Source organism: Protobothrops mucrosquamatus, unplaced genomic scaffold, assembly GCF_001527695.2.
Source record: "Protobothrops mucrosquamatus isolate PMUCROS unplaced genomic scaffold, P.Mucros_1.0 scaffold89, whole genome shotgun sequence".
NCBI classification, from domain to species: Eukaryota; Metazoa; Chordata; class Lepidosauria; order Squamata; family Viperidae; genus Protobothrops; species Protobothrops mucrosquamatus.
This window is the reverse complement of record NW_015386465.1, coordinates 2,846,375-2,862,788: the sequence shown is the minus strand read 5'-3', so window position 1 is coordinate 2,862,788 and position 16,414 is coordinate 2,846,375.

Here is a 16,414-nt window from a genome sequence, read left to right as displayed (position 1 = left end):
GTGCACACATCCAGGCACGGGAAGCCATCAACTCTTTCAGTAATTGGTTCCACTGCTGAACGGCTTTGCCTGTCAGGCTATTCCCCCCACAACAGAACGTGGTTATTACTAAGCCAAGTTTCTTCTAAGGGGACAAAGGCATTCTCCCAAGGCTTTGAACTGGCATAGGCTGGTACAATTTCTCCACTGTTATTGCGAAAAGAACGACAGGATGAGAACGTCCTGTTTTGCGAGGAAGAAACATAGGCACAGAACAACATTCCGTAGGAAGATGCTTCATGCTTAAACCTCTCCGTTGTTTTGTTTATGTCATTCTTGATTGGAAAAAAAAAACATCCATGGGATCAAGGCTTTTTTTTTTTTTCCCAGCCATTGCTTCGCTTTGGGGATATGGGAGATTTCTGCTCAGCTTGAATAACTGTCCCACATGCTAGGGTACATCTGTGAGACAACCCACTTAATTTTAGATCACCTTGGTGCTACGGGGTGGCTGCAGTTAGATAATTCAGCCAATTTGACTCAGCAGCAACAGCAGCAGAGGTGGATAATCTGTAAATGCAAGGCTGCAAGCAAAAGCCCAGAGCTTGGAGACAGATTCATTTCCCCTTGGCAGAGTTCCTATCCCTGCCGAACCATTGGCTTTCCTACTGAATATAGATGATGAAGAGTTATTAAAACTTTGTCCAATTATTTCAAAGTGAGTCGGGGGTGGCCTGGCCATCACAGCAGCCAAATGTTAGTTGGTTGCTTGGTTGGTGCTGTTGATTTTAATTGTGGGAAAAAAATAAATGCTACATAAACTTGGGATAAAGTTGGGGACAGAATGCTAGATGGGAAAAAAATATCAGAGTTTCTTTGCACTCCATTACAGCATAGAACTCCTTTCTTTCTTTCTTTCTTTCTTTCTTTCTTTCTTTCTTTCTTTCTTTCTTTCTTTCTTTCTTTCTTTCTTTCTTTCTTTCTTTCTTTCTTTCNTCCTTCCCTCCCTCCCTCCCTCCCTCCCTCCCTTCCTTCCTTCCTTCCTTCCTTCCTTCCTTTTTGTTTTTAGAAGAAAAGATTGAATCCAACAAAATATATCACCAAATATATTCCCAGGTGTATGCATATGGTTTTTTTTTTTCCTTTCGTACAGGCTGGAACATAACTCTCGTGTTCCTGAGACACCCTAGATGTGTTCGGAAACAAAGTCCTATTACCCTCAGCCAGAGGGATAGTGTTTGTAGTCCACTCTATTGATTATCAGTTAGTTCAAGAAAAGTGGGGCATAGGATTGCAAGCAAACTCTTTAAAGTTTGGTCATTTATGGTTTTCCTTGTTATTGTCTGATTAGGAATGCAATGATTAAAGGGAAGCTGAGGTAGCTTGGTTTTAAATGTCCTTGACTGGTAGTTTTTTTTTTTTTCTGCCTCCCATTCATTCTGAGATTTCTGAATACTATATTATAATTTGAAACAGTGTTTTTTGCCCAGATTATTCTGTGCAAGAGTTTGTGCCTCCTAATTTTCCTACTTTATTAATCCCCATGCCCTTTTCACAGTCTCAAATCCCCAGTGTCATGGTTCCGACAGATGAAACTCTTCAAAAGAACTTTGAGGCATTGTTTACCTTAAATATTTTTTTATTTGAGAAACAAAGTATCGGCACTACATAATTGAAGCCAAAAACTGAATTCCCCTCCCCTGGGCACAAAGTAGCAAAGCACAATTCCCTCCTCCAATTAACAGTCATAAATCACATTCCCCAATTAGCTTGAAGCGTGGACTTTCTCCCCAGCTCTCCAGCCAGCCAAAACTCTATCAAATCTGGGCCCAATGACCTTGGATTCCCAAGGCTGAGTTATTATTGCTATGACTAGCTGGACTCTCATCCACATCCCCCCTCCCAGCATCAACAAACTCTAAAAGCGATAGAGAAAAGATGGCTACATTTCCATCTGTTGTCAAAGCAAGAACATCCGATGTTAGCAGCGTTGACACCCAGCTTTTATTTTCTGTTCTTTCTATAGATTGTACATCAACAGGCAAGTACATTCCACAGATTTGTGCTTTTTTCCCTCTATCTCTCTAATATGCCCATTATATCAAAATCCTCTCTTTTACCACCATTTGCTACCAAACCCAGGTTCATGACTTTAAATCATCTGGAATTTACATTTAAGACATTGCATCCATTCCCAAATGTACTGTCCTGTTTGTACACACATAAAACATTTTTTCTGATTATTCCAAAGGTACTTTTTCACGGGGCAACTGGACTTTCTTGTTTTTCTTTGAAGACGTTTCGCTTCTCATCCAAGAAGCTTCTTCAGCTCTGACTGGATGGTGAGGAATGGAAGGATTTATACTTCGTACAGACAGCCGGTCATTTGCATTCTTTTAGAGAGTCATTGAGGCCACTTGGAGGTTATCAGTGTCCTCAAGGTCACCCATTTGCACCACTCAGGTGGTCTCAACGACTCTCTAAAAGAACACAAATAACCAGCTGTCTGCAAGGGGTACAAATCCTTCCATTCCCCACCATCCAGCAGAGCCGAAGAAGCTTCTGGGATGAGAAGCGAAACGTCTTCAAAGAAAAACAAGGAAGTCCAGTTGCCTCATGAAAAAGCATCTTTGGGATAACTATGATCTGGATGACTGAGAATCTCCATAGACATTTTTCCTGATTGTTGTTCTTTCAAGGCTTGGCATTCGTCTCTCCATCCTCATTGTCAGGCTGAGTTGTATCCCTACCTTGAGGATCTAAAATAATAATATCACTGTTCCTAAGGATCGTTTGGCCAAAACATGATTTTTTTTGTTCCTTAGAAATGCTTGTCTTTGGCACACAGGTGATCCTTTATTTACAACAGTTCATTTAGTGGTGTTCAAAGTTACAACAGCACTGGAAAAAGGGACTTGTGACCATTTTTCACACATACGACCGTTGCAGCATCCTCATGGGGACGTGATCAAAATTCAGACTCTTGGCAACTGGCTCCTATTTATGACGGTCACAGTGTTCTCGGGTCATGTGATCACCTTTTGCGGCCTTCCAACAAGCAAAGTGTTACTAACTTAACAGCTACAGAGACTTACTTAACAATGGTGGCAAAAAGGTTGTAAAATGGGGCAAAACTCACTTAACAACCGTCTCGCTTAGTGACAGACATGTTGGGCTCAATTGTGGTCATAAGACGAGGACCACCCTGCATTTGATCAGGCTTAATACAATTATAACTCTCTCTCGCTCCCTCCTTTGATGTTATAACAATTGAAGCTATTACATGGTAAGCATAGTCTGATTTTCCTTTGAAGAAGGTGACAAAATAGAAGGCATTGCAATTAAAGGAATATAGCTTAGGCTGAAGTTGGTGAAGTTTTCGTAAACCCACCGCAAGAAATGTACGTTGTATCTTGAAATTAGGCTGCTTATAGCTAAGGCTCCCGATAAGCCTTATAGATAAAGCTGGTTGTAGATAAGGATATGGATTAAGGACAGTCAATGAAAAAAAAATACTTTTCCTAGGAAAGAGCAGTACCCACCTGATCAATATTCTGATCCACATATGGAAAGGGACTGTGGATCTACTTCTGAAAGCAATGTCTCTACAAGCTGTAATTAGAAACAGATGTGATGGTCCCACCTGACAGGTAATAAGTGAAGGAGTGCTGAGTCAAGCCTAAACAGATAAGTAAGATGTACACATATATTAGAGAGGGTTGTAGATCTACTGGGGGTTGGGGATGAAACAATAAAGGTTATATTAAGCATGGTTGCAATGCAAATTAGGTCTTTGAACCTCTCACAAGCAAGGCAATAGAAGGGAGTTAAAATGCTTCAAGGTCAACCAGGTTTTAAGCCCATTATAATCATCATCATCATCATCATCATCATCATCATCATCATCATCATCATCATCATCATCATCACAACAACAACAACAACAACAAAAACAACAACAATAACAATAACAATAATAATAATAAAGTTGGAAGGGACCTTGGAGGTCATCTGGTCCAACCCCCTGCTCAGGCAGGAAACCATATATAATTTCAGACAAATGGCTGTCCAGTCTCTTCTTAAAAACTTCCAGTGTTGGAGCATTCACCGCTTCTGGAGGCAGGTTGTTCCACTGGTTAATTGTTCTAACTGTCAGGAAGTTTCTCCTTAGTTCTAGGTTGCTTCTCTCCTTGATTAGTTTCCACCCTTTGCTTCTTGTCCTGCCTTCAGGCGCCTTGGAGAATAGCTTGACTCCCTCTTCTTTGTGGCAGCCCCTGAGATAGTGGAACACTGCTATCATGTCCCCCCTTGTCCTTCTCTTCACTAGACATACCCAACTGCTCTTCACTAGACATACCCAATTCCAGCAGCCGTTCCTTATATGCTTTAGCCTCCAGTCCCCTAATCATCTTTGTTGCTCTTCTCTGTACTCTTTCTAGAGTCTCAACAACTTTTTTACATCTGCAGTGATCTCACCCGAAATGAACCAGAATACTCCATTAAATTATCAATGGGAATAACCCCAGATTTGAGTATTCTGATCACAAAATGGATATCCAAACTGAGCTGCTTCTAGTAAGATCAAACCCATCAGTGCTGATGGTGGAATCCTTCCAGGCAAGTCCCAAATCCATACCGAGGTTGGAACTGGAAAGGGTCAGAGTTGAAACATTTCATCTTCAGAACATTTTGCATATATCTACAAAGACAAATTACACATTTACCTTAAACAACCGTTAAAAGATTACTCTGATCCTTTTAAAAAAAGAACCTAAGAAATATAAGGGAATTTGTAGACTGATGATAATGTAATTTCCTTCCTTCCTTCCTTCCTTCCTTCCTTCCTTCCTTTATTTCTTCCTTCCTTCCTTCCTTCCTTCCTTCCTCCCTCCCTCCCTCCCTCCCTCNTTTTGTTAGATAGCGCCCAGTGTTCAAGTCTGTCCAGGTCCTCCTGTATCCTAAGCCTGTCTTCTGGAGTGTTGGCCCTTCCTGCCTTCTTTCTTTCTTTCTTTCTTTCTTTCTTTCTTTCTTTCTTTCTTTCTTTCTTTCTTTCTTTCTTTCTTTCTTTCTTTCTTGCCTGCCTGCCTGCCTGCCTGCCTGCCTTCTTTCCCTCCTCCCTTCCTTCCTCTTTTATTTCTCTGTATAACATTTGCAACTTATATTTTGCTAACTTCTTTTTTATTATCCAAACTCTATGCTTAACCTATTTCACCAATAATCTACCTTTTTCATTGATTTATGTTCATATTTATTTATATTTATTCACATATCATAGTTAGGGGGCATAGTGGCCTACTGGTTAATATGTTAAACTGGTTGACCAGAAGGTTGGCTGAAGTATCACCTGACAGGGTGAACTCCCATTTTTGCCCCACCTAGCAGTTTGAAAGCATGCAAAGTAAGTACTTCAGTGGGAAGGTAACAGAATTCCATGCACCTCGGCGTATAGCCATGCCAATCCCATAATCACAGAAGCGTCTTTGCACAATGCTGGCTTTCTCAGCTAGGAAACATATATTAGCCCTGCCCCCTAGAATTTGACACAACAGTACAGGAGAAACCTTTATCTTTTTTTTTTTTAAAAAAACCCCTCATATTATGTACTTAAAAGTAACTTTAGCTACTCGGTTCGTTTATCCAGTCGACAAAAATAACTGTATCACTAAAACCATGTTGTGGAAATATTGATGCCACTCTCTGCCATTGTTTGACTAATGTATTTATCACAAAATGCAGCTGGAACTTGGAGGTTTAGTCAGCTCCTACAAATACAATACTGTCACTGAAGATCTGAGAAAATACTTTTGTCTGTTCTACTTAATGAACCGTAGCAGGCTGCGCTCAGGAGCCGGTGGTACTGTCAGTGGTTTACCGTCATTAAGTTTACCGAGCTGAAGGTTACATTTATTTTTATGCAAATGCAATAAAAAATGGCACAATTCTGCGATTATAAAGTTGTTCCCTGAATAGAAGGATGGAGGAGAGGTAACGTTGAGTCTTTAAATATTAATAAGCCAATCCACAAGTGATGCTTAAATAAAAGAGGCCAATTTGGAGATATATGTTTTACAGTATATCCCCTGCCACCACTTAAGGGGCTGCTTGATAATGCAAAGCTCCAAGTGACTTAATTACACACGTAGAGGAAGGATACAATCCTATATTCCACATTCTCCAGCTGGGAAGCTTTCAGACATTGGAGAAGCCCCCTCTATCAGAGAGATGCTGTGTCCAAGAAAATGCAAGAACGTGTCATCAGAAATATATCCGTGTACTGTCGTGCAGTCATTTATGCTCGCTCTTTTTGCCAAAGTTTATTTCAAAATGGGATGATGACAGGTACAGAGTGAATTTGCATCACTATGCATAAGGTCCTTCTTTCTCAACCCTGAGAATGGCTGGAGAGAGGAATGGTCTAAGTTACTTTCTTGTGGCCTGGACATTAGTGATCTCTCTACTAGACCTTTGGCGTTAACTACCCCACTCTCTACGGAGGAAACTGAACAGAATTAGATGAGACACTGGAAGAAAAAGTCCCTCTGCTCTGAATCAGTAAGGCTGCAAAGGCTCCTTTTGTTGAGTCTGTGGTACTGAAATGCAAACTATTAGGTAGATTGTGCAAAATTGTCCATGATGTGCATTCCCTGGTTGCTTAGAACATGTACGCGAAGCAACGCCAAAGGCAATTGCCTGGAGAGCTGAATGGCACATCCAGTTATGAGGCCACTGCCACATCCTTGTAAACATTGTGTATATAATTATGTGCATTGTTTGTATATGTTTACTTCTCTTTTGTCATGTTCTCATCATAGGCTAAATAAATAACAACAACAACAACAGCAGCAACAACAACAACAATAATAATAATGACAAAAAAGTCTGGATAGTGGACGTGGCAGTGCCTGGAGACAGCGGAATAGAAGATAAAGAACTGGAGAAGATAACAAAATGCAAAGACCTACAAATAGAAATAGAACGACTGTGGCAAAGACAAGCAAGGGTGGTACCAATTGTAATAGGCACCTTGGGTGCCATCCCAAAACAACTGGAGCACCACTTGGACGCCATCATCGGCACTGACAAATTTGCCATTAGTCAACTGCAAAAGGCAGGTTTATTTGGAACAGCTTCCATCCTGTGACAATATGTGTAACACCATATCTGTAACACCATCAAACATCCACATCTTGGGTGCAATTCCAAAACAACTAGAGCACCACTTGAACACCATTGGCATTGACAAATTCACCATCAGTGAATTGCAAAAGGAGGCCTTACTGGGAACAGCTTCCATCCTGCGACGATATCTGTAATAACATCAAACATACACATGTGTCTATCCCAGGTCCTTGGCAAGGACTTGATAGGGAGACAAAAATGCCAAATCCAGTCTGAACATCTGGCTGACTGTGTGAATAATAATGATGATGATGATGATGATGATGATGATGATGATGATGATGATGATGATGGTGATGATGATGTCCTTCAATTCCTTGTCTCAGGTTTACACATTATGCCAAATAGAGGCACTGTGATACAGTTGTAACACATGTTGCATTAGGGTGAGGGAGGTCCGAGTTCAAATCCAGTCTCATATCTGATATATCATTTTGAGCCACTCTCTCAGCCCAAACTTCCCATTCTGCTTTTGTGGTGGGGATAGCAATGAAAGTAGGAGTGCTAAGAAGCCACCTCATCTGGAAAAATGGCAAGAGATGAATTCATGAACAAGCAGACAAATGATAAATAAATAGCTGTGTGTTAAAAACATTCTAAAGTGAATGCAGTGAGGACCAATACTTCTTCCGCTTTCAATTTTTCCCCAGTTTGGCACAAGAATATCACAAGATTTAGTCGAAGTGCTTGCAGTAAATAAAGCACTGAAGCCAACAGTCTGTGATATCAAGGAACTTGGTAGGGTGCAGTTTGCATAACTTTGCAATTATAACTTTGCAGTTATATTGAGGAACTACTGATCCACACTCCTTTGATGGAAGTCCAGTTGAGAGGGCTGAGCAACTATTTTGTATTTCAAAGGACAGTTCCTTATTTGATGCATCTTTTGAACTTCCGTCTCTGACATTGTCGTGGCATGAGTCCTAGTTACTTGAAACACCGTCTATCTCCCGTAGTATCTGCCTGACCAAATTGAACTGGCATGGTTGGCATGTTCCTACTCCCTTTGATTTAACTGTGCCACCTGTAGGGACTGTAGAATCACACCTTCTCTGTAGCAGAAACTGCCCTTTGGAACAAAGTTCTCCCCGAGATCTGGATGACACCCGTTCCAATGATGTTTCAAAGAGTTGAAAGACTGGCTCTTCTCCCAGGCATTTGATGAGCATAAGTCAAACCTTCTTGGATGGTGTCCATTTGTTTCCCCTTTTCTTCTGGTCTGGGCCTTATCCCCTTTATCATCTTTTTTATGGTTTGTCATGCAGTCAGCCAGATGTTCAGACTGGATTTTTATCCACCTATCAAGTCCTTCCCAAGGACCTAGGATAGGCAAATGCTGATGTTTGATGGTATTAAAATTATTGTTGCAGGAGGTAAGCTATTGTTATTGTTACCGTTACCGTTACTGTTACCATTACTGTTACTGTTATTTTTACTGTTACTGTTACTGTTACCGCTACTGTTACTGCTATTGTTACTGTTACCATTATTGTTACTGTTACTGTTACCGCTACTGTTACTGCTATTGTTACTGTTACCATTATTGCTACTGTTACCGCTACTGTTACTGCTATTGTTACTGCTATTGTTACTGTTACCATTATTGTTACTGTTGTTATTGTTATTGTTACTATTATTGTTACTGTTACTGTTATTGTTATTATTTTATTTATTTCTCTCTAAAATATTCTCCAAAGCGCCTGAAGGCAGGACAAGAAGCAATGGATGGAAACTAATCAAGGAGAGAAGCAACCTAGAACTAAGGAGAAACTTTCTTAAAAACTTCCAGTGTTGGAGCATTCACAGCTTCTGGAGGCAGGTTGTTCCACTGATTAACTGTTCTAACTGTCAGGAAGTTTCTCCTTAGTTCTAGGTTGCTTCTCTCTTGGGTTAGTTTCCATCCGTTGCTTTTTGTCCTGCCTTTAGGCGCCTTGGAAAATAGCTTGACTCCCTCTTCTTTGTGGCAGCCCCTGAGATACTTGAAGACTGCTATCATGTCAACCCCTAGTCCTTCTCTTCATTAAACTGGTTGAAACTAACAAAAATAGTTTGAACAGACTAACAAGAGTTGGAAGGGACCCTGGAGGTCTTCTAGTCCAACCCCCTGCTCAGGCACGAAACCCTATACCATTTCAGACAAATGGCTGTCCAGTCTCTTCTTAAAAGAGATAAAAAAATAAATAAAAGAGAATTCTAGATTTTCTCAGGAATACACATTCTCTTTGAAATCAAAGAAGAAAACTCCCAATAATAAACAAAGCTCAGTCACGAAGAAGCAAAAAAAAAAGGGGGGGATATAACTTTCAAAACAAATGTGGAAACAGATGGAGAAAGAAAAGAAGAGAAGAAGAAAAATTGATGCAGTAAAACTGAACTTTCTATTGTCGGCTGCAAAGCGATTTCACCATTAATGTCTCCTTAAAGGACAGTCTCTGACACTCAAACTTTTACAATGAAATGATATTAAAATCTGGAAAAGGATAGAAAATCCTGTGGTTACTCAGCAAAAAAAAACAAACCTTGCTTTGGGAAAGAAAAAAATAATAATACACAGGAGCCTGTTTTGCAGGCATATACTGCCATCTTCTGGATGTTCAAGAGTGGGGTGAGCCAGCCAACCCTATTACGATAGCATTGGCTTTGACTGCCAACATACCCCAGGAAATGGATGTTCTCCCCGGGAAAGCAAAAATGTATTCCAGGTACAGAGCAAATCTAGGCTTTATCATACAAACACAATTTTTCTTTCTTATCTGGACTGGCTCTGAATGTAAGTCTGGATGCTATCCAGAATCCTTTTGAATGTGAGATCTCTTTGCTTGGAAGAGCTTTGAAAAAAATTCAGAGAAGAGCAACTAAGATGATTAAAGGCCTGGGGGTTAAAACATACAAAGAACGGCTGCAGGACTTGGGCTTGGCTAGTCTAAAGAAAAGAAGAAACAGGGGAGATATGATAACAGTACTCCAGTATCTGAGGGGCTGCCACAAGGCAGAAGGGGTCAGGTTGTTCACCAAAGCACCAGAGGGAAGGATGAGAGACAATGGTTGGAAACTGACCAAAGAGAGAAGCAACCTGGAATTAAGGAGAAAATTCCTAACAGTGAGGACAATCAACCAGTGGAACAGCTTACCCCCAGAAATCGTGGGCACTCCATCACTAGAATTTTTTAAGAAGAGATTAGACAATCACTTGGCTGAGATGGTATAGGTTCTCCTGCTTGAGCAGGGGGCTGGACTAGAAGACCTCCAAGGTCTCTTCCAGCTCTATTCTATTCTAAGAGCAGAAAGGCTTTAAACAGCTAGGAAGACACATGGAGAGTTCTTACGTCTAGTAAGAATGCCCAAAAGAAGAAGGGAAAACACATAGCCACATTTCTACTCATAGCTAGGGCAGTGATTTATCCAGCCAGCCAGCCTTGGTGGCACAGTTGTTAGTATGCAGCCTTGTAGGCAAACTCTGCCCGCAGCCTGAAGTTTGATCCTGACGGGGTTCAAAGTTGACTCAGCCTTCCATCCTTCTGAGGTCAGTAAAATGAGGATCCAGATTGTTGGGGGCAAGATGCAAATAATGCTTACATTGTAAACCACCCCAAAGAGTGTTGTAAGGCACTATAGCAGTGATGGCGAACCTTTTAGAGACCGAGTGCCCAAAAACTGGCCCTGCCCCCACTTTGCCTCCCCTTCCCCCACCCCACCTGCCCACAGGACCACTCACCGCTTCCAGGGCCCGCCGCAGATCGCCCAGCCAGCCCAGCAGTGCTATGGCAGCCATATCCTCTGCCCGCACCCTGCAGCATCAACTGCATGATGCAGTGTGAGGGAAGAGTCTTGTCTATGCTGCCTGGCTGCCATGTCCTTGGCTGCGCTGCTCCGTGTGGGCCACGCTCGGGGGCGAGTCTCCTTCAGGGGGGCTGCTGGAGAAGAGTGGGTCACAGGGGGAGACAAGATTGAGGCAACGGCACGTGTGCCCACAAAGAGGGCTCCGAGTGCCACCTCTGGCACCCGTGCCATAAGTTTGCCACCACTGCACTATAGGCTGGTGTATAAGCCTAAATGCTATTGCTACCTTTTACTGTAGATATACAATAGTTAAGAGGAACTGTAGATCTTTGCACAAAACATATAAATGTTTTCAGAATCACCCTCGAAGGGGTGAACATCAAGAATAAGTCTTGTGTGAACTGTCCTTTCTCAGAGCGCGGTGAAACTTGTTGGCCTCAGATTTCGGAAACCTGCTCAGTTGTCCTTCCTACCAATGGGATCTAGCTGTTTACTGAAAAGAAAATGGGACGGATGGGACTTATTCATGTGAACATTCCCCAAATGAACAGAAAACGAATGATCTGGCCACTTTTGAACTTCATCCTCTTCCCCAGCCATCACTAAGCCATAATCCTTTCGTAATTCCTCAGATTTCCTTCACAGCACTCTGAAGATTTGCTCGGGAACGGCTGCCAAATATTGCCTGAGCTTCAGGCTGGCTTTGCTTTACCAAGTGCCACTTTTTAAAATGATCAGGAGGGACTAAGAGAGTCCCTTACATGTATTAGTACCTAAGTACCTTCTCTCACAGCCCACCATCCAAGCTGTAGTGGTTGAGGGTTTTTTTTTTTGCAGCACACATGACAAGTATGGGCAGTTTAATTTCCTGCCAATTGTAGTAGGAAAGACAAACGGTGTAGAACTGAAAGTTGGCTTAGCAGAATGAAAAGGCAAGCAAACAAGGAAACAACAAACCTCCTTTAAGTCCCAGGGTAATTTGTCTTTCTGTGTGTCCCAGTTCAATCTTCATCACAGCAGCTTTCAGCTCCCTTAAGAGCATTAAAGACCAGTCCCAGATGCCAAGACTTTGCACACCTTGAGTGAGTCCAGCAGGCATCTATTCCAATGTTATCAACGCTATCAAACTATATTATCGGAATAGAACGGAGTCTGGAAAACCACTAGAGACCCAAGGGGTCCCCAACCTGTGGGCTGTGGGCCAGTAGTGGGCTGTGGGCTTCCAACCACTGGGCCGTGGAACAGGCTGGCCAGTGCATGCACGTATGCATGCACACACCCCACTTGCGCTAGCGCCGTGGCCGTGGGGTGCAAAAACAGGATGCCATGCTGTGCAGCGCAAAAACAGGCCAACGCCATGCCTCGGGGCACAAAAAACGGATGGTGCTGTGTAGCAGGGCATGAAAACGGGACACTGCCATGCCGCAGAGTGTGAAAACAGGCTGCCATCATGCTGTGGGGCATGAAAACAGGACGCCATGCTGCCACGAAAATGGGCCAATGCTGTGCCTTAGGGTGCAAAAATGGGATGCCGCCATGCCTCGGTGCATGAAAATGGGCCGATGCTGTGCCTCGGCGCACAGAAACAGGGTGCTGTGCACAAGAACGGGGCAGGACTAGCGAGTATCATGCAAGCGGTAGCCCTGTCCCTTTTGCGTCACACGCATGTTCGCAGACCTGTGCGTGCTTCCCCCTCCCTTTCCCTCTGGTTCGCCAACCAAGAAAGGTTGATGACTTTTGCACTAGAGGGCAGCAAAGAGTCATTTGCTATATCTCTTTGCTGCCATCTAGTGAACAACCGGACACCCTGCAGTTCACGTGCATTATTTGGAGTTATACATGCAAAAAGGAGCTTTGACGCTGTGCCAGTTTTCTCCTTTTCAGCTGCAGTTCATGTAAGGTGCTTTCACAAGTAGGTTTATGTATGAACAATGTTTATATCTTGCTCTTTCAGTAAGTTAGCAGAGAAAATAAAATGCTATATATAGTTCTAAGTTGTCACAAGAAATGATAGCTTGGATGTTTGTTTTTCATTTGGACGATGATGAATTAATAAAGCCAGGATGCCAGCATTAATGAGCAGTGTTTTCACAGTTTTTTTTCACATTGTTTTACCACCGTAAAATGGAAGCAGCTTTCTAGGCAGCTTCCCACTTTTTAAATCAGTCTGTGAGTGAAAGATTATGTCCCCTTGCTTTAGGGTACATTAAGCAACATGATACATTAGGGATGATTGCAGCAACTACTAGTATTTCATACCATACTTATCTTTCACCTTTGCCCTCTAGCAGCTCTGGGTTACGTTCGCAGGGATTATCACATTTTAATCTTTGCAACAGCATGTGAGATAACCAAGACTAAATGTGACTGCCTTGAGGTAATCTGAGGATTAGGATGACTAGCCTACATTGAAACCCAGGTCATTACAGACCCAGCCCTGTGCCTCGTGTAATCTCATCTGCTCGGCCACATGTAATCTATTTCCATTAAAAATAAATTAAGCTGCCCACATTTAACATCCCAGTAACATTTTACTTTCCTTATAGACCATAATTGGGTCTATATTAATCTGCAATTGCTAGAAAAAATGTTTAAAAAAATAGCTTCTTATTAGCTTCTGTAATGTTTATAGGTTTGCAGTTTTTCTACCATGAAGGACACAGGAGAGTCCTGAACTAAACGGGATATAATTTCAGTGTTCAATTCTTAGATAGATGACTCTGGTTAAAAGGATTAGATCTGGGGATCTTTCCCTGAGGACAAAATGAGAGTTGTGTGTTCATTTATCAGCTAAAAAATTCTCTGTAAACTTCATTTTGCCTCTATAGGTGGTAAGAAATGCAATTAATTAAGAACTAACATTAATAGAAGACAGCTAGCTTTTTATTAAGCTCATTCTGATGCACTGCTGAATATGCTACATTATTATTATTATTATTATTATTTTAAAAAACCACTATATTAACTGGTACATGTGTGTGCGTGTGTGTTGGTGTGTCCGCGTGTGCTAACCAACCATTAGCGAATAAACAAACAAAGAAAGAAACAAGTGTTATCTTGAACTGAAAACAATTATCTTGCCAAATTGGTTACGCTTTAGGCAAAGATGAGGATTTTTTGTTTTCATAACCCAGTAATAATGGCAACCCTGCTGATTTCATTTTCGTTTAAATATATTTCTGCTTGTCACTGTCCTAACAGTAATGAGAAAGAAAATATGTTGTTCTAATAATTGTTTATATGAATTATGAAATATTTATTCCAGAACTACTTTGTTTTATCTTCTTCTTCTTCTTTTTTTTTTCTCCTCCTCTCTGGTTTACATTTTCAGGTTTTGTCAAGTCTACACTGAAGACACTCCCAGGGTATATAATAAGGTTTGCTCTTTAAAATAAGAGGCTTTACAATAATAATAATAATAATAATAATAATAATAATAATAATAATAATAATAATAATAATAATAATAATAATAATAATAATAATAATAACAACAACAACAACAACAACAACAACAACAACAACATTGCAAAGGAATGTTTAAATCCTAATGCTCCCACTGTCTTCTTAGGTGGATCCCCTGAAATCATTGGAACTTAATCAACAGGATTTAATCAATACTCTTATTTGATTCTAGCTGGATTATGGGTGGTAAATCTTCAGCAAACTTCTCCTGAAGATCAGGAACATAAAGATGGCGCTTGGAGATCCTGTGTGGTGTCTTTGGAAACAGGTAGGTCTTCAAAAATGGAGAAATAGCTAAATAGCTTTTGAGCTACAGTGGATATTCCCCCCAAGGCTTATTAGGCTTATGTTGGCCTACAACTCTGTTTTGGATAGAATGAATAAGTCAGTTATACAAATTCGTGAGTGGAAGAAGGAAGCCCAGAACTGTACATGCAATAGTGGAAGGAACAAAAAACTGTATTCAACTGTATTCATGGGTTAAGGAGATCAACATTAACTTCAAGAAGGTAAACTTCTTATTATTATTATTATTATTATTATTATTATTATTATTATTATTATTATTATTATTATTATTATTATTATTATTATTATTATTATTATTATTATTATTATTATTATTATTTAATTTCCTGCTTTTAATTCTTTAATAAATAAAATTTGGAAACCAGAAGTGATTCAGTTCTTTTTTCCTGCAGACTTAAACAAATACAAAGAAAAAAGTTCAATCAGAATTAAAGAACAGGAAAGAACAGAACGGAATGGAACAGAACAGAATAGAGTTGGAAGGGACCTTGGAGGTCCTCTAGTCCAACCCCCTGCTCAGGCAGGAAACCCTATACCATTTCAGACAAAGCATTGTCCAATCTCTTCTTAAAAACTCTCAGTGTTGGAGCATTCACCGCTTCTAGAGGTAGGTTGTTCCACTGGTTAATTTTTCTAACTGTCAGGAAGTTTCTCCTCAGTTCTAGGTTGCTTCTCTCCTTGATTAGTTTCCATCCGTTGCTTCTTGTCCTGCCTTTGGGCGCTTTGGATAATAGCTTGACTCCTTCTTCTTTGTGGGCTCTATTGTCACTTATAGACACAAACTATTGTCATCAACATGATTATACTCACAGGAGTATGGTTACCTTGTAGATATACAACAGAAGAAACCTGGTAAATTCTCCTGTCTGTAGCCAATCAGCAATATGATTCCTTCTTTCATTTGTATTAACTGTTAAGACAGCAAACATGCTCTTATTTTGTAAAGTATCCAATGACAAAGTATCCCATCAACAAATTAGTTCCTGGGTTATCTTTCAGCAGTTAGCTATGAACAAAGAAAAACAAACTCTGAAATTTTTGTGTTCATCAATTCTTAATGCCCCTATAACAAAGACATCCAAGCTTGGTTGTTTTAAAGTGCAGGTTACTTAATATTGCATGGGAATCTAGCAATTCTCTTTGGTGCTGCAGCAGTGATGAATGATCATAAGCCTTTCTTGGGCAAAAAACCCCCCACATAAAATTAAGAAGAGGGCCATAAAGACAAAGATTACTTTCCCAGTTTGTCTTGTAGTCCATAATAGTCATAGGAGCTAATTGAGGAAATATCAGCGAAGTGTGGCAAATTAAATGCAAAAAGCAACTCTAAAGCCAGGAAAAACCACGAGCCAATATATTGTACCCATTCTCTATTCCACGTACATTTGCACTGCAAATTAAGCCAATTCGGTGGCCGTCTTTTTCGCAACTGAAATCTGATGATTCCAATGAAAGTCCACATTCTCTTTGATTTCTAAAATAAAAATAAAAAAAAATGTTTGGGATGGCCCGATGCCTGGAGGCCGTGAGGGTCTGGATGGGGAGGAACAGACTCAGACTCAACCCGTCCAAGACCGAGTGGCTGTGGCTTCCAGCGCCTCGGCATAGTCAGCTGATTCCATCGCTGACTATAGGGGGCGAAACTTTGGCCCCCTCAGATCGGGTCCGCAACTTGGGTGTTCTCCTGGATTCACGGTTGACA